At 37.5% G+C, this 24686-nt stretch overlaps 1 protein-coding gene and 1 pseudogene across 1 annotated transcript in view; both read right to left on the minus strand.

The window, feature by feature from the left end:
- Window positions 1-24686, minus strand: part of EDA (ectodysplasin A) — a 491171-nt gene that overhangs the window by 364339 nt on the left and 102146 nt on the right. The gene's annotated exons all lie outside the window — the stretch shown is intronic.
- LOC122896468 lies at window positions 6868-8080 on the minus strand (annotated as a pseudogene).

A 24686-nucleotide genomic window follows, 5' to 3' on the forward strand; every position in this document is an offset into this window, starting at 1 on the left:
TCCTGGGATGGAGTCCTGCATCGGGATCCTAGCTCAGTAGGGAGCCTTCTTCTCCCTCTGCCTACCATTCCCCCTGCTTGTGTGCGCTCTCTCTCTCCCTCTCTCTCTCTCTCTGACAAATAAATAAATAAATAAATTTAAAAGTAGAAATGTAATATTATGTGACCTGTCATCCACAGTGCAAGCACCAACATACAAATATGACGTATAGCAAAACACCAATAGATAAATAAAAATGGACTACTGAAAACATTAATATTCCAAAAGAAAGCAAGAATGGAAAACAAAAGAATAATAGTACAATCAGAAAACAAATAATAAAATGGTAGAATATAATCCAGCCATACTAATAATCACATTGAATGTAAGCTGTCAAATGATACCTAATAAAAGACAACGATTGTCACACTGGTTTAGAAGAACCTACATGTTTTCTATAAGAAATCCACTTTAAATATAAAGACATATAATTCAAATAAAGCTGAAGTAGCTATATTAAAAAAGGACAAAGCAGACTTCACAAAAAGGACTATTACCAGGGATAAATAGGGACATTACACAGTTATAAAAGGATCAATTCACAAAAAAGTCATAATAATCCTGAATATGCATGCTGTTAGCAACAGAGTTTCAGGATACATGAAGAAAAAAGTGATAAAACTGAAAAGGAGAAATAGGAAAATCGATAACTATAGTTGGGGAATTTATCACTCTTTTCTTGGCAATCAATAAAACAAGTAGACAGAAAATCGGTAAGGATGTAGAACCGCACAACTCTATTAACCAACTCTACCTAACTGACATTTATAGAACACTCCACTCAACAAGAGCAAAATGTATAATCTTTATAAGTGCACAAGGAATAGTCACCAAGTTAGACCATATTCTGGTTCATAAAACAAACCCCCAAAATGTTTTAAGTTGTGGTTTAAAAAAAAAACAAATCAAAACACTAAGAATGAGAGCTTCACAGTTAGCTGATCATCCTTGCTGGAAATAGCAGGTCAGTATGGATGAAGTTCTATAGTGAGGGGTATGCAGACAGGAGATTACATTTGAAGAAAGAGTGAGCACAAAGACTTGACTTCCTTTAAATTAAAATACTTTTTTTCTCATGTTCATATAAATGCATATTAAAGACAAGAACAAGCACTCTCCTTACATTTGAAGATTTTTCATTTTTAATGTTGTCTTTAATACTATTAATTTGCTTGCCTAAATGACTCCCGAATGCTGAGGAAGTTTCTACATGGTTTTTGTTTAAATTTTCATTTAAATTCTAGTTAACATACAATGCAATATTAGTTTCAACACCTACATACAACACCCAATGCTCATCAAGACAAATGAGTTCTTAATAATCCATCACCTATTTAACCACCTCACCTCTGCAACCACGAGGTTTTTTTCCTCTGTAGTTAAGAGTATGTTTCTTGGTTTGGCTCTCTTTCTTCCTCTATGGTCATTTGTTTTGTTTCTTAAATTCCACAGATGAGTAAAATTATATGGTCTTTGTCTTTCTTTAACTGACTTATTTCACTTAGCATAATACTCTCTAGCTCTATCGATGTCATTGCAAATGACAAGATTTCATTCTTTTCTGTGGCTGAGTAAATAGTTCACTGCATACATATAACACACCTCCTTTATCCATAACTCTATGCCCGTCAGTTTCACAATTTAGATAAAATGGACCAATTCCTAAAAACAAAAAAACAAAAACAAAACTCCAGAAACTATTAAAGCTCAATAAAGAAGAAATAAATAAGCCAAATAGCTACACATCTATCTTAAATTTTTTGTTGTTTTGGGGGGCCTGGGTGGCTCAGTCATAAGTGTCTGACTTTGGCTCAGGTCATGATCCCAAGATCTTGGGATTGAGCCCCACATCAGGCCAGCTCCTCCCAACTTGTTCTCTCTCTCCCTATCTCTCTCTCTCATTCAAATAAAAGCTTTAAAAAATATATTGTTGTCATTGTTTAAAACCTTTTAATAAGAAAAACTCTAAGCCCGGATGGCTTCATTGTTGAATTCTAACAAACACTTAAGGAAGAAATAATACCAATCTCACACAAATATCCAGGAAATAAGAGGAAAACATCCTAACTCATTTTATATGAAGCTAGTATTACCTTGATAACCAATGCCAAACAAAACGTTACAAGAAAGGAAACTATAGACCAATATCACCTATGAACATAGATGCAAAAACTTCAATAAAATATTAAAAAATTAATCAACATAATTCACCATATAAACAGAATAGAGAAGGAAAAGCAGATGATCCTTCATAGGAACAAAAAAAATCATTTGATAAATTTCAGCATCTATTCTTGAAAAAAATGTTAAGTAAACTAGTGTTAAAAAGGAGACAGCAAGCCTCAATGGAGCCACATATGCTAAACCCCACCAAGACTTAATACCTAACCTAATTGCAACTTCTCCCAGATATATGACTTTTGACTATCCAACCTGTAATTTCCTGGTCAGCACTAGGAGGTAATCTACTGACTGGATTCTCCTTAGGGAGGGTGACCTTGCCCAAGAAAATGTATTCTTTGCTAATAATTTCTTTTTATTCCCTCTCTTCCTTTAAAAAAAACTTTCCTTTTCTGAAACTTGATGGAGCTCCTTTATATTTGGTAGATGTGATGCTGTCCAATTAGTGAGTTGTCGAATGGAGCAAATTTGATCTTTAAATTTACTCAGTTGAATTTTTGTTATTTACCAATAAGGGAAAAAAAGAACCTCCTCAATCTGATAAAGAGCATCAATTAAGAATCTAGAGCTAAGAAGATATTTTTTAATATTTATCTATTTGTTTTAGAGAGAGAAAGAAAGAGAGAGAATAAGTGGGAGGGGCAAAGGGAGAGGGAGAGAGAATCTCAAGCAGGATCTGCACTGAATGTGGAGCCTCATGCAGGGCTTGATCTTACAACCCTGAGATCACAACATGAACCGAAACCAAGAGTTGGTTTCCTAACCTGAACCACCCAGGTGCCCCAAGAGCTAACAAAATACTTAATGGTGAGAGATTTAATAAATCCCCCCTTAGATCAAGAGAAAAACAAGGATATACATTCTTATCATTCCAATTCAACAACTAGAGCAGTGCTTAGTGGAAATTTATAGCATTAAATGCTTACATTAGAAAACACAAAAGGGGGGCACCTGGGTGGCTCAGTGGGTTAAGCCGCTGCCTCCGGCTCAGGTCATGATTTCCGGGTCCTGGGATTGAGTCCCCCATCAGGCTCTCTGCTCAGCGGGGAGCCTGCTTCCCTCTCTCTCTCTGCCTGCCTCTCTGCCTACTTGTGATCTCTCTCTCTGTCAAATAAATAAATAAATAAAATCTTAAAAAAAAAAGAAAACACAAAAGGTCTTAATTGAATAGTCTAAGCATCCAACTTAATAAACTAGACAAAAAAATAGCAAATGAAGTTCAAAGTAAGAAAAATGAAATAATAAGAACAGAAATCAATAACATCTTTTAGTTGACACACAATATTACATTACTTTCAGGTGTGTACAACATAGTGATTCCACAAGTCTATACATTATGCTATGTTCACCAAAAGGAGAGTTACCATCTATCACACTACAATGCTATTACAATACCATTGACTATATTCCCTATGTTATATCTTTTTACCCCATGACCTATTCATTTCATAACTTTAAGTCATATCTCCCAATCCTCTTCAACCATTTTCCCATGTTCTGACTTCCTCTCCTCTGGCAACCATCAGCTTGTTTATGTGTCTGTTTCTGCCTTTTCGTTGTTCATTGTTTTTTTTTGTTTGTTTTTGTTTTTCTACATTCCACAGTAGGTGAAATCATATAGAATTTTTCTTTCTCTGACTTATTTCACTTAGCATAATATCCTCTAGGTCCATTCATGTTGTTACACATTGCAAGATCTCATTCATTTTATGGCTGATTGTATACATATATTACATCTTTTTTCCCCATTTATTATTATATTTGGACATTTTAAAAAGATATACCATCAGATGTGCTGGGGTGGCTCAGTTGGCTGAGCATCCAGCACCTTGTTTCAACTCAGGTTATGATTTTTTTAAAGATTTTTATTTATTTATTTATTTGACAGAGAGAGATTACAAGTAGGCAGAGAGGCAGGTAGAGAGAGAAGGAGGAGGAAGCAGGCTCCCTGCTGAGCAGAGAGCCCGATGCGGGACTCGATCCCAGGACCCCGAGATCATGACCTGAGCCGAAGGCAGCGGCTTAACCCACTGAGCCACCCAGGTTATGATTTTTTTAAATTAAATTTATTTATTTTCAGCCTAACAGTATTCATTATTTTTTCACCACACCCAGTGCTCCATGCAATCCGTGCCCTCTATAATACCCACCACCTGGTACCCCTACCTCCCACCCCCCCACCACTTCAAACCCCTCAGATTGTTTTTCAGAGTCCATAGTCTCTCATGGTTCACCTCCCCTTCCAATTTACCCAAATTCCCTACTCCTCTCTAACGCCCCTTGTCCTCCATGCTATTGGTTATGCTCCACAAATAAGTGAAATCATATGATAATTGACTCTCTTTGCTTGACTTATTTCACTCAGCATAATCTCTTCCAGTCCCGTCCATGTTGCTACAAAAGTTGGGTATTCATCCTTTCTGAATCAGGTTATGATTTCATGGGTCGTGGGATTGAGCCCCATGTCAGGCTCAGTGGTTGGTGGGAAGTCTGCTTTAGATTCTCTCCTTCTGCCCCTCTCCCCACTCACACACTCTCTTTCTCTCTAAAATAAAAAGAAATTAATCTTTTTTTAAAAAAAGAAACATATATGTTCAGATATACCACTATTCTAGTGGGAAAAATCTAGTTTTGGGGAAGCATACATGTCACAAACTATCCTTCTTCTAGTCTTTATTAAGAGTTTATCAAAAAGTGGGCTCTGTGGGATGCCTGGGTGGCTCAGTCAGTTAAGAGTCTGCCTTTGGCTTAGGTCATGATCCCAGGATCCTGGCATTGAGGCCTGCATCCTGCTTCCTGGTCCGCCAGGGGGCCTGCTTCTTCCTCTCCCTCTGCCTGCAATTCCCCCTGCTTGTTCTCTCTCTACCTCTCTAAAATAAATAAATACAATCTTTTTTTTTTTAAGAAGTAGGCTCTGACCTATGGTATCCTGAGCCTTGAGGTTTGAATGCTTTGATTACTATAGAATAATTTCAAGTGGAAAACTTAATTACCAGCTGTTTTCCTTCTGGAATGGGCTAAATGTTTTGAAGTTAAACAGTTCACTACAAGAATATTCAATTTCTTAAGCTTTGTGACCTATTCAGTCTTTAAAAAATGTGGTAAAAAAGTAATTTTCTGGGGGCGCCTGGGTGGCTCAGTGGGTTAAAAGTAATTTTCTGTGCAATAAGGATGAACTTAACATGCTAAATATTAATTATAACAAAAGTAGTATACATAATGTATATGTCCAATGTTCACTTGAATGACCACTTCATAAGCTAGTAACTATTCTTAACTCCTTAACACAACTCTTGGCATTTGACATTGATTAAAACTTAAAAAAAGGGTAAGTGAATAAATACCTACCTATATATGATTATGTTTTCAAGAAGCATTCTTTGTGTAAGTACACAGGAAAAGGAACCTTCAGTAAGCTGTTGATAGGAACTGGGAGGTTTTCTGGGAGGTTGGGGTACCAGGTGGTGGCTATGGCTTTGGAAAGCACCCCAGTGAGTCATAGGAAGGCATTTGTAAGAGTAGATTGTGCAGCATCAAAGGATAACTAACTAAAAGACATGGGCATTTTCTCAATTAACTTAAATTCTAAGACTTTCAGTAGTTGAGGAATGGAAATAAGACCCATAGAAAAGAACCATCTTCACAATGGCTTAAAAAGGTGACTATGTCATTTGGCTTATGATGCTAAATGTTCCAAAAGCCTTTGGTGGTATGATATGTACAAGAAAAGTATTAATAAACCAACCACATAACACCATTAAAACTCAAAAAACACTTGTTTTTTAAAAGTTTTTATTTAAATTCCATTTATTTAACATACAGTATAATATTAGTTTCAGGTATACAATACACTACTGTTTCAATACTTACATACAACACTGAGTGCTCATCACAAGTGCAGTACTTAATCCCCATCACCTATTTAATCCATCCCCCCACTCACCTCCCCTCTTGCAACCACCACTTTTTTTCTCTATAACTAATAGTCTGTCTCTTGGTTTTCCTCTCTTTTGTTCTCCCTATGTTCATTTGTTTTATTCTTAAATTCCACATTGAGTGAAATCATAGGGTATTTGTCATTCTCTGACTTATTCTGCTTAGCATAATATTCTTTAGCTCCATCCCTGTCATTGCAAATGGCAAGACCTCTTTCTTATTATGGCTGAATAATATTCCTGCGTGTGTGTGTGTGTGTGTGTGTGTGTGTAAAAAACTGCTAGAACTGATAAACAAATCCAGTAAAGCAGCAGCATAGAAAATCAACATACAGAAATCTGTTGCATTTTAACCCACCAATAATGAAGCAGCAAAAAGAGAAATCAAGGAATCAATGTCATTTACAATTGCACCAAAAACCATAAGTACCTAGAACTAAACTAAAGAGGTTAAAGACCTATACTCTGGAAATTATAGAACACTGATGAAAGAAACTGAAGTTGACACAAAGAAATAAAAAAAATTCTGTGTTTATTGACTAGAACAAATTTTGTTAAAATGTCTATATTTCCAAAAGCAATCTACACATTTAGTGCAATTCCTATCAAAATACAAACAGCATTTTTCACAGAGCTAGAACAAACAATCCTAAAATCTGTATGGAATTTTTTTATTTAAAAATTATTGAGAGCACATTAAATGAGGCAGCATTTATTCTTTCTCTTTGTCTTCCATTGTGGGGTCTGTTGGTGGTTCCTCCATTGTTGCACTGTTGCTCTCTGAACCAGGGCTACTATCACTGGTCCTTTCCTCCTACCTGCTGTACTTGTCCTCAGGAGTAGATGTGCCTTCTTCATCATTCTGTCTGCTTTCTGTCGCTTCTTCAAAGTGTGTCTCCTCTGTGCATGCCAGTGGGATGCTCTCATTATCTTTCTTCTCCTTGGCCTTACTAGCATCTTGCTTTTCCTCAAGAACCATGCTTCTCTGACTACACTCAGCTTGCTCTACAGCCTATTTCTCCCTTTTCTCCTGTCTTCTGTGGGCTTGGTCCTCTACCCATGCAATTTCAGAGGCAATTTTTTTCCATATACACTTCTACTTTCAAACCACACCACCTTTTAAGTACATTGTTATTACTCTGTGCTTTTCATGAATTTCCCCTTCTTTTACTGCTGTGTTCCTCTATTTGAAGAAGTTCTGCTATAGTTTTTATTGATGAACCATTGAGGACTGGATCCATCCTTTGAGGACCTACATTCTAGCTTTTGTGACAAGCAAATAAACATCTGGCACCACACTCTCACTAAGGATTTCAATGATAAGGTGATGGTTTCTCTGGAAATGGGTGGTGGCTTATACACTTCACTGAAAAGGTATCATTGTAATCAACTGGATCTTCAGCAGGCTGAATATTCATGTAAGATTCTCCTTTCTCCATGCAAGTCTGTCTCTGTAGACTTCCTTCCTCTAGAGCAGCTTCTGCATAACTTTTTGCATTTATGTAAGCAAGGTATGTGGGCGAATTATGATAGGCCTTCAAAGATTAATTGAACTCTATCTTTTCTGTTTCATACTTATTTAAATGTTCTTATTTTTCTTCATGAGTGAGATCTGGCCACACGCTACCAATAATCTTGCCAATCTCCCAGAAGTTTAGATCAAGATGGGAAGCTCTTACTCAATCCCAGACCTTTCTGCTATACCTCATGTAGGGCAACAGTGGTTTATTTGGTGGCTTTGGGGGTTTTGAAATCATAATAACAGAGGATGCCATGACCTGGCCATGGGTGCCTGGGTTACCTCCGAACATATGGTTGTAGGCGAGACGACTATATGGATTGTATCCCACAAACCCTGGTGTGCTTAGCATTTGTATTGCAGGAGCTGGGTTGGGAGGTGGGGCATAAGACGGTCTTTTTGACATTTTTGGAGATGAAGTTCTCAGTTCCTTAAGAATGAATTTGAGACATCTTGGGCAGAAAAACTGTCCAGATCTCTGGTCTTATTTCCCTTACATCTTTATCCATTCATCTATCCAAGGACACTTGAATTGCTTTCATATCCTCTTATAAATAATGTTGCAATAAATATGGGGGTGCACATATCTTTTTGAATTAGTATTTTCATTTTCTTTGGGCAAATACTTAGTAATGGAACTACTGGATTATATGGTAATTTTATTTTTAATTTTTTGAAGAAACTCCACACTGTTTTTCACAGTGGCTGCACCAATTTACATTTATACCATCGGTACATAAGGGTTCCTTTTTCTCCATATCCTTACCAAAACTTGTTATTTCTTGTCTTTTTGATACTGGCCATTTTGACAGTTGTGAGGTGATATTTTGTGATTTTGATTTGTATTTCCCTGATGATTAGTGATATTGCACATCTTTTCTTGTGTCTGTTTGCCATCTCCATGGCTTCTTTAGAAAAATGTCTATTCAGGTCCTTTGCCCATTTTTAAATCAGATTATTTGGGGTTATTTTTTTGGGGGGGGCGTGTTGAGTTATAGAATTCTTTATATACTTGGGATATTAATGCCTTATCAGATATATCATTTACAGATACCTTTTTCCATCAGTAGGTTTCCTCTTCATTTTGTTGATGGTTTCCTTTGCCGCACAAAACCTTATTTTGGTGTAGTCCCAATGGTTTCTTTTTGCTTTGGTTTCCCCCGCATGAGAATAAATTGTCCAGAAAAATGTTGCTAGGGCTGATATAAAGAAGTTATTGCCTCTGTTTTCTTCTAGGAATTTTACGATTTCAGGTTTCACATTTAGGTCCTTAATCCATTTTGAGTTTCATTTTTTTTGCATGTAGCTGTCCAGTTTTCCCAACACCATGTATTGGAGAGACTGTCTTTTTTCCCATTGGATATTCTTGACTCCTTTGCTCTTTGGTAATAGACCGTATAAGCATGGGTTTACTTCTGGGCTCTCAATTCTGCTCCACTGAGAAATCAGTGATTTTTAAAAATTTATTTATTTATTTTTAAAAAGATTTTATTTATTTATTTATTTGACACAGAGAGAGAGATCACAAGCAGGCAGAGAGAGAGGAAGGGAGGCAGGCTCCCTGCTGAGCAGAGAGCCTGATGTGGGACTCAATCCCAGTACCCTGGGATCTTGACCCGAGCCCAAGGCAGAGGCTTTAACCCAGGTGCCCCAAGAAATCAGTGATTTTTTAAAAAAGATTTATTTATTTGAGAGAGAGAGAGAGAGAACAAGTGGGAGGGGCAGAGGGAAATGAAGAGAGAATCTCATGCAGAACTCTGCACTGAGCATGGAACAGGGCTCGATCTCATGACCCTGAGATCATGACCTGAGCTGAAATGGAGTCAGATGCTTAATGGCCTGTGCCACCCAGTTGCCCTAATGATTTTTTTAATTGAGAAAAGTTGAATCTTTGAAAGGATTAATATAATCGATAAACCTCTGATTATACAAGCCAAGAAAAAAAAAGAAGGAAGAAAGAAATTGCCAATATGACAAATGAAAATGGGGCTAACACGACAACCCTGCAGACATTAAAAAGACAGAAAGGGGATACTATGAAAAACTCTCTACCCAGAAATCTGACATGGAGTTGGAATAGACCAATTCTGTGAAAGATTCAAAATAACAAAAGCCATTGAGGAAGAAATAGGTAACTTGAGCAGTTCTAGATCTACTAAATTAATTTATAGTTATAAACCTTCCAACAAAGAAAACAGCAGGTTGGCATGGTTTTATTAGAGAATTCTACTAAATATTTAAAGAAGAACTAAAGTGTAGTAAACTCAAACAATTAAAATGAAAAATTTGAAGAAGTTTGACATATATGACTATCTTCCCAGAATAAAGGCAGAAAATTTATATCTGGGAATTAATACATGTTCAGTAGCACTACCTTATATAAAGCAATAAAGTAGGTAGGTTAAGTGTCATAAATATTTTTCATTATGGTCCACTGATCAAAAGTCACAAAACACAGACCCTTTTACTAAAGTACTCACAACACTGGGCAACTTCTCTTTCCAGCACCACACACACACACACACACACACATACATTTTGAGTATCTATCAAGTACACAAGACTTAACTAAAGTTCTTGCCTCCAAATAACTAACAGTATAGTCATGAAAGTAAAACTTGTAGTGTTAAATGAGGCCCCAGAGACATATGGATGGTTTAAAGGTTTGAAGACTGGATACAATTTAAGAAGCAAGAAGATAATGCCAACTATTTCAATTCACATCTTTACAGCCATTTCACAGCAGTAAGACAATAAGCTTGCTATCCCCCAAACCTCAAGAGCTCATTCTAACAGTCTTGTCTTGGTAAATGACACTGCTTCTGTCTGGAAAGCCCTTCATCCTCTTTTCCACCAAGTCATATCCCTTCAAGGTTTGAAAATGTTCAAGATGCTTCTCCTTCAGGATTGATTCACTAATTAATTCACTTTCTCATTGAGAAATATTTATCAAGCACCTAATACCTCTAGGTACTGTGGATACTGTAGCAAACAACAAAATCCCCTCTCTCACAGAACTATGTCATTTTAGGGGGAAAACATGCAATAAACAAATAAATGAAAAAAATATGAACTAATGGATAAATGATATGAAGAAAAATAAAGCAAGCAAGGACATTAAACAAGGATTGTGCAGAAGATTTTTGTGTGCTATAAAAGGTGGTCTGGAAGGATATTTGTGATTCGAGAAAAGACCCAAAAGATGTGAGGAATAAAACCATATGGTGCCTATCTGTGGAGATGGAGAAAGATATTCCATATAGAGGGATCAGAAAGTAGAGAGACCCCAAAGACATACTTGGCATGTTTGGTACCAAGAGAAAGGGGTGGTGTGGTAAAAAAGATAGCTTTATGTAAGCCATATTGAGGACTGTTTTGATAAGGAGCCAACTGGAGCAGAAGAGCAACATGATTTGATACGTTTTAAAAGGACCATATGGTTGTTGTTTAGAGATTAGAATAAAATAGGGTAGAAGGATGGAAGCAGAAAGATCAGTTATGGTGCACTTAGGTGGCTCAGTCATTGGGCATCTGCCTTCAGCTCAGGTCATGATCCCAGGGTCCTGGGATCAAGCCCTGCATCGGGCTCCCTGCTCAGTGGGAAGCCTGCTTCTCCCTCTCTCACTCCCTTGTGTTCCCTCTCTCACTGTCAAATAAAACAAAAGGACATTCCTCCAGCATTTATACCCTATAAACAGGCAACAGATGATGGAATCTAGTGCATAAGTGTATGGGTTGACTTTGGATAAAAGCATGTACAGTTTATAGTAATAAGAGAAGATAGAAAAAATAGGCACAGATGCAGGTAGGTGAGTAGGTGTGAGAGTAGGAACTTTTGGAGGTTCCCAACTGATTGTTTTGTCCTTTCTCAGTAAAAGGAGAAATGAGGAACTGAGAGTAAAGAGAAAAGATGTGATGAAGATTTAATGACAGAAAAGAGGCCAGGAAATATTCATCCAAGGAGATACCCTGACCAAACTTACCCAGATCCAGTCATTCACTTTACCAAACCCTAGTACCTTCACATCAATTTCCACCCAGCCAGACTGATTTTTACTTGGTAGATGTTCAACTGTGCTCTCTATTTGCTCTGATTCCTTCAATAAATCTTCATCCAAAGGGGTACTTTATTGTTTAATAGAAAGAGAATAATAGGGACAAACTATCCACTCCATTGTGAGGAGAAACCTCTACACCAAGAGGTATGGCTCTATTACACCTCTTAAACCTGGGCTCTTCTCTCCATCTCCACTGGCCCACTGCCCTAGTTTAGGCTTTCATCATTTCTCACTTGGGCTTTTGCACCAGCGTCCTAACTGAGCTCTTGACCTTTCCCCTCACCTCTCTCCAGTCCATCATCCATATCACTGCTGATATGTAAATTTATTCAACCCCCCTGCTTAAAACCCTTCATTATTATCCCTCTTTTTCTCTTTAAGGCCCTGCAAAATTTCCCGACAGAATTTATCACTCGGTCTCTTCTTGTCTCATACCCTACACCCTGGCCATGCCAAATTACATTTGGTCCCTGAATACATCAAATCCTTCAATTCCCTTTTGTCCCTGTACATCTTGTTTCCTCTACCTGAAATGCACATCTGCCCTTCCTCAACAAGGTATTTTTACTAATCATTAGAGACATAACTCAAATGTCAACTTCTCAGTGGCACCACATGTAGAGGTGACCTCTTTTTTCTGTGCTTACATGCCTCCCCTATGGCACTCATCTCACTATATCATAAGTATTTATGTATCTAACTTCCCCACTAGATATATTATTCACCTTTTGTCACAAGCACTTAGCACATTGTCTGGCACATAGTGTATCAACAAATGTTTATTGAATGAGTTGACTGTAGAATTGAAGAGATTAGAAACAGCAATAAAACAAAAATACAAGTTGACAGATGAAATACAAATAAACATTCTTTAACATACCCAACAAGATATACTTCTATAAAATGTTTTAGGAATAGAAAAATAGAAAATCTCAGCAACCTTAAAGAAGCAGATTTAACTTTTGACAAAGATGATAAAATGAGACTTGACAGAATAATGCTTAGCACAGCAAACACTCCTTTTTTTCACCAAGTATGCACAACAACAGATGGATTAAGTTTTTATTCTGAAGTGTTGTTAAGGCACATATTGACTCTAGAAAACAAGTTATCTGTAGACTTCTGCTCAGAATAGGAGAAATTTTCCAAGGTTTTATATATTATGCATACTAAAGAACAATTGTCACATGTGGGGCCCTGCACTTTACAAAGCACTTTCACATGTATTGCCTTATTTAATTCTCACAACAATCCTGTCAGGTAGGCTTTACTGTCCTCCTTTTACAGATGAAGAAACTGTGGTTCAGAGGATCACTAATCCAACATCACATAGTTAAAGAGTTAGAGGTAGAGGTAGGATTCTAAACCACATCTGTCTGACTGTAAATCTACTATTCACTATTCATGCTGAGTTGATGCTTTCAAGTTTTCAAACAAGTACACCAAAGTGAAGCCAAAGAACTGTTGATGTGGTTTTTTTGTAATTTCTTTTTTCTTGATTCTTCAGTCTGAATATTTTCTACTGACCTAGAAAACCTCAGAATATGACCTTATTTGGAGAAAGAATCTTTACAGAAGTAATTACATTAAAATGAGGTCACTAGGGTGGGCCCCAATCCAATATGACTGGTATTCTTATAAAAACGAATAAATTTGGGGGCGCCTGGGCGGCTCAGTGGGTTAAGCCTCTGCCTTCGGCTTGGGTCATGGTCTCAGGGTTCTGGGATCGAGCCCCGCATCAGGCTCTCTGCTCAGCAGGGAGCCTGCTTCCCCCCTCTCTCTCTGCCTGCCTCTCTGCCTACTTGTGATCTCTGTCTGTCAACTAAATAAATAAAAAAAAAATCTTAAAAAAAAGGAATAAATTTGGACAAAGAGATATACATAGAAGGGAGACAATATGAAGAGACACAGGAAAAAGATGAACCACCTACAAACCATGAGAGACACCTGGAATAGATCCTTCACTGATGGTCCCCAGAAGGAGTCAACCTTGCCAATACCTTGGTTTCTGACTTCTAGCATCCAAAAACTAGGAGACAATAAACTTCTGTTTTTTAAGTCACCCAGTCTGTAGTACTTTGTTATGGCAGTCCTAGTAAACTCATACTGGTAAACCTAGTAATTTTTTATTAAATGCCAGACATTGCATATTACAAGTTGGAGGAGCTCTGGATGATATTATTTTAGTTCAGAGAAGATTTACTTTTGTTCCTGCCAGGTGCTGAAGGACAGATCACCTTAATCCTACCTGAGATTGAGCTGATTCAAAGCTGTGTTTTACTCTTTGTGAGGAATGGCATTTTTATAGTTTATCCTTTCTCCTGGAGTTTAGCCCTTTGGAGATCCCAAATGAAAACCTGAGGTAATTACCAGTGTCCCTCCTTTTTGGCAGGCTCTAAACTTCAATTTTTAACTCTCCAGTGTTGTGAAACTTGCTGAAAGTTCTGCTTAGCTACTCAGATTTGTATCTGCCACTTTCTGCTTAATTTCTCAACTTCTTTGCCCTGTAACACTTAGAAATCAGCAAATGACACAAGGGGAAGGTAGTGTAAAATATTAAATTAATTTATTGTAATTTCTCTCTCTGGCATCTTAGACCCTCAAGTCCTGATTATCACAATAGCTCTGAAACTCCAATTTTTGTCTCTATAGCTCTGTGAAATGCTAAAACCTCTGCTCAGGCTTTCTGTCTCTTAATTACTACTTTCAGATTGCCTTCTCAGTCCCTCTACCTACACTACTTATATTGGCAAATGCCTTGAAAGGAAGTATCACTCAGAATGTTGTGCTCACTTCAATCTATCTCTCCTCTCTGGGATTTAGACCTCTAGTTGCTTGTAGCTTTCTGATGCTTTCAAACAAGTATTTTATAATTTTATCCAACTTTTCTAGTTCTTTCTGAGGGATATTTGGTCTGACACAGTTTAGTATGTCAAAGCCAGAAGTGTAAGTCCGCATACCTGTGGTTTCTAATTCCACTGATATGCCTGTCCCTGGTTCATCCATTCATTCATTCCAACATGTATTAAGCACATGGTAGGTGTCAATACCTGTGCAAGACTCCGGGAAAACAAAAAGTCCTGTCTTTAAGAAACTCACAGTAAAATCAGTGGGGGATGAGACTACAAATAAATAGTGAAAATACAATGCTGACGTGTTTAAAACTAGAGGTGTTAGAAGATACTATAAAGGAGAAATGAAAGTAATTATCTTCTTTTGGTTCAGGAATCAAAAGTTATCACTGAATAGAAGATATCTGAAGTAGGTCAAGAATATACCAGGTGGAACTAACTGAGGGTTTTGAAGGGGAGGGGAAAGAGATTGAGTGAGCCTGGTGGTGGGTATTATGGAGGGCACATATTGCATGGAGCATTGGGTGTGGTGCATAAACAATGAATTCTGGAACACTGAAAAGAAATTTTAAAAATAAATAAAAAATTTAAAACAAATAATATACCAGGTGAATAAGGAGTGGGAGCAAGAGAAGAAAGCCACTGCAAGAGGAGATAACATTATATGAGTAAAGGTGTGGCAGTAAGCATGAGAAATTACAGTTACTTTGGTACTATTGGAACTAGATGAGTGATAGAGTGTGGCAGAACAAAAAGGAGGAAATGCAGACAGAGTTCTGATTGTGGAGGGCTCTGTCTTTGCCCTAAAAGTTATTATTTAGATTGTTTATGGGTAATCACATTCCCAGAGGTGGATATCTACCACATGTTCAGTCCGATTCGTGGAGAATTCAACAACAGAAATTTAAGACATCTCCAGTCAATGGCTTATAAATTCAAAGGCAGTATTATCATGCTTAAGCAATGTAGTAGGATTACTAAGCAATGAGGTCAAGTCTTTGAGTCACCTGACTAGTTTATAAAGATAAAAAAATCTACAACACTGTAGCAAATACTATGTGGCCAAGAATTGAAATGATTTGTTGTATTTCCTAACCATGTAAGCTCAGTTATCTATTAGAAAGTTCAACAAGCAACAACAAGAGTTCTAATTTTGCAGAGGCTATTTGTCAAGATTTGCTCTTAATGACATTGCCATCAAACAGCTATCTATTAAATGCCTACTTACTTGTGAGACTGAATACCCAGTATGTCTGACAGGAGTTTTGCTTGGATTTAAAAATCTAAGATGCTAGGGGCGCCTGGGTGGCTCAGTGGGTTAAGCCTCTGCCTTTGGCTCAGGTCATGATCTCAGGGTCCAGGGATTGACCTGCATCGGGCTCTCTGCTCAGCAGGAAGCCTGCTTCCTCCCTCTCTCTCTGCCTGCCTCTCTGCCTGCTTCTGATCTGTCTGTCAAAATAATATATAAAATCTTTAAAAAAAATCTAAGATGCTAGACAACACAGATAACCATCCCACAAAAATACCAAGACAGCAGTATAAAAACACTGAACACCTACATAAACTGACAAGAAGAAGTGTTTACATGATCTATGCCTCAGGGCACTGTCACTTCTGTGACACTCAGGTCAACAGAGTTTAATGAAGAAGATGTGATTTCTAGCTCTCACAGGCTGACAGCAGAGAAAGGGTTTGGCAGACAAAGGAGAGGGCATTTTTCCAGAAACATGGTACAATATGGAAACAGTCTAAGAAAGAGGATCTTGCACAAAGAAGAAGCCAGGTTATGTTTCTCTAAGAAAAGCAAAGTCATGGATTGGGCTAAAGGAAGAGATGAGGAAAGAGAAGTAGGCCATGAAAGCACAGAGAGGGCTCATCCTCATTTCAGGCCCAAGGACTCAGTCTGTATTTTTGCTGGCAAATTACAATTCTGTAACTTAACATAAAGCATACCCAACAACAACTAATCAATCCTTTACCCCCTCCCCCAAAAGGCTTCAAGAAAACTCTACAAGCATTTAAGGAAATCACATCCAGCAATTAATTTACCAATGAAATATTACTGAGAAAGGATGGTACCTAGCCACTGCATACCACCATTTCATGACATCAAGAAGGAAAATACTAGATCTTGTGCCATTTCCATTATAATTCTGATATCAGAATCTAATACCCAAGTTAGAATTTGGCCGCAATACCAGTGTTGGTCCCCAAAAACAATCTAAAATGTTCAAAGGTTAGAGTTATCAAGACCATAGTTCCAAACACCACCAAAACACTAACAGCAATTTGGGTTCCCATTCTTGCCAGGGGAGGAAGAGGGGAGCTAAAAATATAGGTGGAAGAAAGCAGGAAAGATTGAATCCCTGAAGAAAACTCACATCCTTAAGATTACATAATACTGCTCCGAAGTAACTGAACTGCAACAGAAAAATTTCAAACACATTCCAACATGCCTCTAATTAAGATAGTTTTGGGAGGTTCCAGAATTATAGCTATCAAATGTGAAACCTAAAGAATTTACCAAGATTAAAAAGATTACCAACTTTAACTCAGGAAAAAAACGTTTGGGAAAAAACAGGTTAGCTGGAATACACTCATAATGTTAATTTGTTGACATTTATACAACTGCTACATCATTTTAGAGACAATTGTTAGTGATAAACACCTGAATTACAGTAGGGTAGACACTGTATAAAATATAAAATTAGATATGATTTTTGTTTGGAGATTTCAAATTAAGTGCCTGATAAACTCTGTATTTTACCAGAGAAGTATGCAAATATACTATAACCATAAACTTACTTTAAAATATCATAAGAAATATAGGTAGGACATATGATAATGTGAAATGTCTAACAAGCAAGAATTTTTGTAGCATGTAGAAGCAAGCTGGATACTCACATGAGGTATGTATTTTGAAATGTTTATGGATGGTTAACCAGAAAGGCTAATTTAACACCTACACATCAATTGCATGGAGACAGAGCTGTGAAATATTTGCATTTACTACTCAGTAAGAAGGCCATCGCACCACTGGCATAAGAATGCCAGTTGTAATTAAATTAGATGAAATTTCACAATTTAAAGGATATGCAATCTCCTTCCTGAGAACTATAATTTACATAGGCTGACTGAAGACTCTCAAACATGAAATTCTGACTATAAAACTGCAAAGAAGGAGAGCAAATAGTAAGTATCAAATGAGATAGCTGTCAGAAGATTTTTATAATCTTGGATTTTAAAAATGTGTAACAATAGCAATAACATTTATTGAGTATTTAATCTGTGTCAGGAACTGTGCTTTATAGTTAATGTGTATTATCTCATTTAATCTTCAGAACAATTCTATAAAGTAGTTCCTATCAGTAGTAGTTATTACTTTATAGATGAGGAAATGAAAGCTCAGAGGTTAAATAACCAATCTCAAATTGCACATCTAGAAAAAAAATAGAGGTAAGATTCAAACACAAATCTCAAGTTGGCAAAACACTAAAAAAGCTAAAGTTCAGAATACCCTGAGCCTTAGAAAGAGATACATTCTGAGCATATGAAATTGCCATCAGAAATAAAAAGAAATCTAATGTTAAATGATGCAGAGAAAGAAGGAAACACTCCTCCTTATCTCCATGTATCCTCTGCTAAGACAATTGGAAGACCAAGAAAGTGTACAACAAATATTAGTACAAAAAATGAAAACAGAGACACAAGAAGAGATTAAGAAGCAGTTGTCCTAGAATAATCACATTCCAGGATACTGGAAAGACCCTGGGCTAAGATTTTCAAAATGCTATCTAAACAGAATGAGAGAGGGACAGAATTCTGTAGAGAGGCAAATGTAGTCTCGATTTTCAAAAAAAAAAAAAATTCATGTTTGCAAGCTGGTGAATTAATCTCAATTCTAAGCAAGCTGAATGGAAAGATTCCTGGTATGAGTAGAATGGTGTTTTTTCCTACTTCTGTCAGCCAAACAGAAGTATAAAACGTGGAAATGGTATAAAAGGCAACCAAAGGAGAACTCTGAAGGGTGGTAAGGAGAAACTGAATGGTCTGGTGCCATGAGAACTAGAGAACAGTACACCAGGGTGCTTTGCATACCTACACCCAACAGAGAAAGGCCACCCAGACCCAGTGTTTCCATATCTGCTACACTAGTAAGAGATCAGCCCAGGTAGACTCATTCTTCCCCAGAATCAAACAGGAGAATGTCTGAAAACATCACCACTATGCAGAATTGATTCAGAGCCAAAGGGGTTCTGTACCCAATTCCAACCTGTGGGAAGGGAAGTTGTTTTTATATCAACAATTCTCCAACACCAAGAGGGTGTCTAAAAATTCAACTTAATTCTGATACTGTCTACCCAGAGGCAGCATTATATCCCACAAGTTAAGAGTTTGGTCTCATAAGACTGACCCTTCCCTCACTTCAGATGCCAATCTCAAGTTCAGGTTGTCACTTGTGCTTCTGACCAACTGACTATAGGCCACAGGTTCTAATGACCCTCTCCTTGGGTTTGATTAATTTGCTAGACCAGTTTGCAGAACTCAGAGAAGTATTTTACTTACTAGATTAATGTTTTATTATAAAAGGATATAATCCAGGAAGAGCTAGATGGAAGAGATGTGTAGGGCAAGGTATGGGGAAAGGGTGCAGAGCTTCCATGTCCTCACTGAGCATGGTATCCTCCCCACATCTCTATGTGTGCACCAACCTAAAGGCTCTATGAACCCTTTCCTTTTGTTTTTTTCTTTTTAGTTTTTTTTAATCTGTTTATTTGAGAGGGTGGTATGGGGGGAGATACACAGGGAGAAGGAAAAGCAGACTCTCCATTGAGTGGGGAGCCCAACACAGACCTGATCGAAGGACCCTAGGATCATGACCTGAGCTGAAGGCAGATGCTTAACAAAGGAGCCACCCAGGCACCCCTCCTCTTGGGTTTTTATGGAAGTTTCTTTACATAGGTATGATTGATTAAATCATTGTCCATAGATAACTGACTCAACCCTCCAGCCCTTCTCGCCTCCCTGGAAATCAAGGAGTGGAACTAAAAGTTCCAATCCTCTAATCATGGTTGTTTTCCCTGGCAACCAGCTCCCACCCTTAGGTGCTTTCCAAAAGTTACCTCATTAACTTAAACCCAGTTGTGGTGGAAAAGGCCTTGTTATAAATAATAAGGTACCCATTTCACCTTTATGGCCCCAAAGAAACTTCAGGGGTTGAAGACAAGAAACTCAGTATTATGACAAAAGATGTTCCCAATGATTGCTCTTGTCACTCAGGAAATTCCAAGTGTTGGGGGAGTTGTGAGACAGGTACCATATAGGAGAAATATATTTTAGCCATCTGGGTGACCAAATGTGTATTTCTTACGAATCACAATATTACAGGATCCTCACCTGGATATAAGAAATAAGTAGCCAGGAGAGGTACTCTCTGCACCAAACCTGAAACTCTCCTTGCCTACACAGATATCCTGAGGATGACAGGCAGCACATACAAGAAGGACCCAGCTATAGCAGGCAGCCTAGTCTGGGAAGCCTCTTTGTCCCTACAGACCCAAAACTCTGTACCCCTTCCAAAGACACTGGGAGGGAAAAAAACCAGACATAGGACTCAGGTCACAAAAAAAATCCCAGTTCCAGGAAGCTTCTATGCCTCACAGACCTAATACTCTCATCCTCTTCCCAGAGACAGGTAGAGGAACTCACTGTGCCCATTCTTCACTCAGAGACATGCTGTGGTAGGCCTGGGGAAACCCCTTCTTTCCCATCAGGCATCACCAGCAGGGGCCAGTGGGAGCCCAGCAGCACCAGATAAACCAAACAAACCAAAATTATACCACAAAGTTTATGAAAATCAAACTACCCTGGATCCCACAAAAGTAGGCCAGACCCTCATGCTAAACCTAAGCAATGTAGCTGTCTGCTAAAATAAAAGAATTAAATAGGACCCAGAATCTCCTAATATGATAGATACGCATTTATGTATGATACAGTAAAAAATCACTCATCCTACCAAGAAACAAGAAAATAACAACTTGAAGGAGAAAAGACAACCAACTAAGGCCAAAACTGGGCTGAATCAGATGTTGGAATTATTTAACAAGATTTCAAAGCAGCCATCAAAAAAATGCTTCAAAAAACCATTTTACAAATCCTATTCAAACAAATGAAAAAATAGAAAACCTCAACATAGAAATTATAAGAAAAGAACCAAATGGAAACTATAGGACTGAAAAATACAATGAGAGGAAAAATAAGACTGCTGGAGGGCTCAACAGAATGATGGGAGATGATAAGGGATAGAAGCAGTGAACCTGATGGCAGAACAGTAGACTACCCAATCTGAACAACAAAGAAAATGTAGATTGGAAAAACATGAACAGGGCCTTAGGTACCTGTGGAAAAGTAACAAAAGATCCAAAATTTGTATCACCTAAGTCCTAGAAAGACAGGTGAAAGGATGTGGGGCTGAAAGAATATGTGAAGAAATAATGGTTGAAACTTCCAAAATTTGGTAAAAGACACATCCAGGAAACTGAGCGAACTCTACATAGGATAAACTCAAGAAAAAAAAAATCCATGCCAGGACACATTCTAATTAAAACTTTGAAAACTAAAGCCACCCCCACCTCAAAATCTTGAAAGCAGAAAGAAAGAAATGACACATTACCTATAGGGAAACATCAATATGAAGACCAATGGTTTCTATTCTAAAACCACAGAAGCTGGTAGAAAATATCACAATATTTTTCAAGTTCTGAAAGAAAACAACTGTCATCCATGAATTCTATATCTGGTGAAACTATCCTTCAGGAATGAAAGGGAAACAAATATTTTCAGATGAAGAAAAACTAAAAGAATTTATTGCTAGCAGAACTACCCTAAAAGACTGGCCAAAAGAAGTTCTTCTTTTCTTCCAAACGAAGTTCTTCTTTCCTTCACAAAGAAAATGATAAGAAGGAACCCTGGAACATTAGGAAGGAAAAAGGAACAAATGGAAAGGGCAGAAATATAGGTAACACAGTAGACTGTCCTTGTTCTCATGAGTAGCATAAATCTTTTCTGGTAATTGAAACAAAAATTATAGCACCATTTGACACTAGGTAATGATGTTTAACTACGGGGAAGGTAAAGAGATGTAAATGTAAATGAGGTTTCCTAACTTCACTTGAAGTGATAAAAGGTTACCAGTAGACTGTTAATCACATATGAATATTGTAATACCCAGAGCAACCACTACAAAAATTATATAAAGAGATGCACTCAAAGACACTATAAATAGGAGTGCCTGGGTGGCTCAGTCAGTTAAGCGATTGCCTTCTGCTCAGGTCATAATCCCAGGGTCTTGGGATCAAGCCCCACATCTCTTTCCCTCTCCTCCAGCTCCCCCTGCTTATGCTCACTTGCTTGCTCTCTCTCTCTCTCAAATAAATAAAATCTTTTTAAAAAAAGACACTATAAATGAATCAAGCTAAAACTGTTCAAGTAACCCATAACAAGACAAGGAAAACAGAAGAATGAGAATCAGAGAAAACAGACAAAATGGATAATAAAATGACTGACTTTCTCTACTGACTGAGTTCATTTACATTATAGTCTCTAGCTCCATCCATGTGGTGCGCACTTTCAATGATGAGCACCAGGTGATGTATGGAATTAGTGAATCACTATACTGTACACCTGAAATAATGTAACATTGTTTGTTAACTGGAATTTAAATAAAAGTTTAAATTAAAAAAATTAAAAATGGCAGACTTAGGCACCATTAATATATATATTACCTTAGAGGAGGCACCATTTATATATATATATATATATATACACATACACACATAGTATATATATATATATACATACATAGTATATTTAGGCCATTTGCCTCTATTTTATATATATATATTAGTAATAATATATATTATAATATATATAATTATATATAATAATATAAAATATGTAAATATATATATATATATAGAGAGAGAGAGGCAAAAGGTCTAAATATACTAATAAAAAAACGGACTTACATAGTGGCTAAAAATACATGACCCAACAATAACATTCTTTACAAGAAACTCCCTTCAGATTCAATAACTTAAGTTGAAAGTAAAATGGTTGAGAAAGATACACCATTCAAAAATTAATTTATTTTTAAGAAAGCAAGAATGACTATATTATATGAGATAAAGTAGATTTCAGAGCAAACAAAATTACTACAAGCAAACAAGGATAATACATAATAATAAAGAACCAATCCACCAGGAAAATGTAGCAATTCTAAATTTGTGCACAACAAACAACAGAACTTCAAACAAAATACATGAAAAAAAAAACTGAAAGAACTAAATGGAGAATAGAAAAATCCAGGATTAATAGTTAAGAACTTACACACCCTGCCTTCAGCCAGTGATAGGACTACAAAAGAGAAAATTAACAAGGATATAGAAGATTGGAAAAATACAAAAAGAATCTAATTTATGTACATAGAACTCTTCACTTAAAAGCAGAATACACATCTTTTTCAGGTGCTCATGAAACAGACCATATCCGGACCCATAAAAAAAACTTCTATAAATGTAAAGGAATTAAAATAGTACAGTATATTATCTAACAATGGAATGAAACTAGAAATCAGTAATAGGCAATGGGAAATTTTGATTTCCTTTGCTATTTCTTCGTGGATTATATAGAAGTGTGTTTTATAATTTCCAGTTTTATTCAACAGAAAAATTCAATTTGTAAAAGCTCCTGACAAAGAAACCTCTGGGCTCAGCTGGATTCATTTGAGAATTCTGCCAAACATTTAAAGAAGAATTTTAATTAAAAGAGCAAGTAACACTAGCCAACTCATTTCATGAGGCCAATATCATCTTGATACCAAAGTCAGACAAAAGAAAATACAAATACAAAAACTTGCCAATATTATGAACTTAAATGTAAAACTCATCAAAATATCAACAAACTGAGTCCAATAAAACATAAAAATAATTATATACCATGAACAAGTGGGGTTTATTCCAACAATCCAAGACTGATCCAGTGCTCAAAAATCAATCAATATAATCAACCATAATCAACATACTAAAGAAGAAAATCGTATGATAATATCAATTGATGCAGAAAAGGTATCTGAGGGGGAGGAGTCAAGATGGCGGAAAGTAGCAGGCTGAGACTACTTCAGCTAGCAGGAGATCAGCTAGATAGCTTATCTAAAGATTGCAAACACCTACAAATCCACCAGCAGATTGGAGAGAAGAAGAACAGCAATTCTAAAAACAGAAAAACAACCACTTTCTGAAAGGTAGGACTGGCGGAGAAGTGAATCCAAAGCAATGGGAAGATAGACCCCAGGGGGAGGGGCTGGCTCCCGGCAAGCGGCGGAGCAACGGAGCACAAAATCAGGACTTTTAAAAGTCTGTTCCGCTGAGGGATATTGCTCCAGAGGCTAAACCGGGGTGAAGCCCACGCGGTATCAGCGTGGTCTCAGGTCCCGCAGGGTCACAGAAGGATCAAGGGTGTCTGAGTTTCACAGAACTTGCAGGTATTAGAACGGGGAAGCCGGCTACAGAGACAGAGCTGACAGTGAGCTCAGAGCTCGGGGTTACCTTGAACCGGCCGCAGGCTCAGTGAGCTCAGAGTGCGGCCAGAGGTCAGGCAGATGGGAGTTACTGGGCGCTGTTCTCTGAGGGCGCACTGAGGGGTGGGGTCCCGGCCTCTCGGCTCCTCCAGCCTGGAGACCAAGAAGCCGCCATTTGTATTCCCGTCCTCTGGAACTCTACAGAAAGCGCTCAGGGAACAAAAGCTCCTGAAAGCAAACTTGAGCGGATTACTTAGCCTGGCCCCTGGTAAGGGGGGTGCAATTCCACCTGAGGCGAAGACACTTGAGAATCACTAAAACAGGCCCCTCCCCCAGAAGATCAACAAGAAATCCAGCCAAGACCAATTCATCTACCAAGGAGTGCAGTTTCAATACCAAGGAGAGCAACAGAATTCAAGAGGAGGAGAGCAAAGCACGGAACCCATAGCTTTCTCCCTATGATTCTTTAGTCTTGCAGGTAATTTTTTTTCTTTTTCGTTTTTTTTCTCTTCTTCAGCTAAAATT

The sequence above is a fragment of the Neovison vison genome, chromosome X (assembly GCF_020171115.1).
Source record: "Neovison vison isolate M4711 chromosome X, ASM_NN_V1, whole genome shotgun sequence".
Taxonomy (NCBI): Eukaryota; Metazoa; Chordata; class Mammalia; order Carnivora; family Mustelidae; genus Neogale; species Neogale vison.